At 36.5% G+C, this 2945-nt stretch overlaps 1 long non-coding RNA gene across 1 annotated transcript in view; it reads right to left on the reverse strand.

The window, feature by feature from the left end:
- The window catches only part of LOC118166780, a 15235-nt gene that overhangs the window by 4593 nt on the left and 7697 nt on the right, over positions 1 to 2945 (reverse strand). The gene's annotated exons all lie outside the window — the stretch shown is intronic.

Here is a 2945-nt window from a genome sequence, read left to right on the forward strand (position 1 = left end):
AGTAGAAAGTAGAAAGTAGAAAGTAGAAAGTAGAAAGTAGAAAGTAGAAAGTGGAAGGAGAGATGGGGAAGGCGCTGAAGGAAGGGGGAAGGAAGACTTATTGCTTGTCAGCATGACAGAGAGTTGCTGTGGCACCCAGTTTACCTGCCTGGAAGTATTTTCCTCAGATAAATCACAGAGTTCCTTATTTCAACTGATAAACTACATTTATACTTCATTGTATTCCACATTGGTCATACAAGTTATATCCTATTTGCACAGTTCATATGACACGTTTTACAACTGAGTTAGTCTGAATGCAAGAAAATCCCCAAAATCTATTTAAGGTTTCTTTATTTTCTGCCAAGACCACCTTCTCCTCCACACTACAGTTATGCCTAAAACCACTGATGCAACATTTGATCCTAATCTACTAAACTACCTAAACTATCTAGTAGTATACAATCCATATCTATACAATCCATATAAATATATATATTATATATATTTATATATATATATATATATAAGAGGTCTAAGGTGTCTGGACCTATGTGCAGTAACTGTTGGTAGTGAATATCTCATTTCCAGCACAAGTCTATTTAAGATGGAATTTTAGAAAAGTTGTTGCTGTGGTACAATATTGACATATGAGCATTGTTTAGCTAAATGATTCCCTCACTAAACTGGAACTGTGACCATTAGCTGAACTTGTGCTACAGATGTGACACTTCACATATTAGCTAAAAGAATTACAACAAAATAATGTTTTAGGCAATTAATTTTTTACTCACACTCTAAATCACCAAGATTTCCACAATTTAAAAACCATTTGTTGGCATGGAAACATCAGCTTAATTAAAAATGGATTAAAATAATTAACCTAAAGCATGTTGTACTATAGTGTTTGATTTAGAATATATTAGAAGAAACAGAACATTTTTCATTATCATTTTTTGTCTTTTATCTATTGAAAATGCTTTGCTTCAGTGAAAATTTACATGCTTGATGTGCCTAAACTATCTTCCAAAGGGAAGGATAATGTTGACAAGTAATGTTAAAGGTTCCTGCTTCAGCTGTGTGTGGGCTCTGTGTATATATATATTTTATCCCTCACCATAGTTTCATTTCCTAATTGTCCATCTATGGACATAACTATGTGGTATATCATCTTTCACAGCTGAAAATTTTCTTTCAGATTTGATGTTCTGCAACACAGGGACTTGATTGGGTTAAACGGAAAACAAAAAAAAAAAAAAAAAAGAAAGAAAGAAAGAAAAAAAAAATATTTAGCCATATGCTATCCCTGAAAAAGAAGCCTTAAAAATTTGAAGCTTCTTTTCTGCAGCTGCCTTTCTCCCTGTCATTCCACCATATATATATATAACACCATATATATCATCTTCCAATTGCAGTAGGGCCAACAAACAGCTGTTTCTCACATGCAATTTGCTTTTCATTTGAATAACTTTAGATAGTAACAAGTTTTCAAAGGAAATATTACAAATTGCACTCGGTGTCTGACATTACGACAATGTTTACAACAGCATTATATCATTGATCTACACATATTACTGTGGTGTTAAAGGTTAAAGTAATTGGGAGTGATGCCCAATTTGTCATTGTAAGTCCAGTTGGGTTGAGGGTAATGAACTATCATGATTACAGGTGCACAAATAACTTAATACACCCTCAATCTAAATGCACTCCATGAACAACCACGGCCACACTTAAAGAGTTTGGTTGTGTTCGATGAGAACTACTATGGCTAGATTTATTGTGTAGTGCAATTTAGTAAAGCAATAGGTACACAGGTTCTTTGGATTGCCAGTGATAAATTCACTGTCTGCAAAGCATATACAAATACCAAAAGCATGAGTAACACGCTGGCTATAAATATGTTAAAAGGTATAAAGTGACTCTACAGAGATTTCCAACTTTCCCAGGGAGGCACTAGGTAAAGCCAAGTGTTCAAATCTTACGCAAAGGCATCCCAACAGGGCGGAAGAGAGGGTCAGCCCGTCAACTTATCCCAGAAGTCAGAAGGTATCCTTCACAATGGTATCTTCCATGACAACCTTTCTCTCTTAAGCCAATTTATATTATTTTCTGTCTTTTAGTTGGAGCTTAGGTGGAGTTTGCTCTAGTCATGCATATTTTGGTTACAATTGGTGCAAAATTTTCTTGCTTTTTTTAAAGGTATGGGCTCAGAGAAATTCCGAGCACATGCTCAGTGAGGGGTGGTCACACATGGAGGTGGGTTGCCTTTGTGATGGAGTTGTATATTGGTATTTTAATGATATTATAATGAGCAAAGATCACCAAAGTACAGCATTTTGTCAAAAAAAAATAAAAATAAAAATGTCAGGCCGTTGGCTCTGAGTAGTAAATGTGCATCTTAACAGTTTCAGTGTGCACAAGAACAATCAAATTCCCATCTTATCACAGAGCCTGGCAACGGTGTCTCCACCCTGCTCCACACTCCATGCTGTCCCTCTTAGGGTCTGTGCATGAAGTTCCCCTTGTGTGATTCACATCTAAGGTTGAGGCCTACGGAACTTCTATGTAGTGCAGCCACATTCCACCCTGGAAACATCTTCAATGCTGTGCCTTTTATTTAAAATGTGAATATAAGTTTAATTTCCAAGTCACCTCAGGCAATTATTCCACAATTACTTAGTGCAAGTCTGGCTAGATTCTGAATTACTCACTATTAACTTCAATAGGAAAGTCAACTCTTAATGCAGTCTGCAGCTTGAGCTTCATGAAAACAGACTTCTGCTGTGCTGCTATTCTAATGCTCTCTGCAAGGGCAAAAGACTAATGACCTGGTGGTCAGGATGAGCAGTCTGAGGACAGGATGAGATTTCTTGTTTTCCTTTTTTTCCTTCCTTCCTTCCTTCCTTCCTTCCTTCCTTTCTTCCTTCCTTCCTTCCTTCCTTCCTTCCTTCCTTCCTTCCTTCCTT

This window comes from Oxyura jamaicensis, chromosome 4 (genome assembly GCF_011077185.1).
Source record: "Oxyura jamaicensis isolate SHBP4307 breed ruddy duck chromosome 4, BPBGC_Ojam_1.0, whole genome shotgun sequence".
Lineage (NCBI taxonomy): Eukaryota > Metazoa > Chordata > Aves > Anseriformes > Anatidae > Oxyura > Oxyura jamaicensis.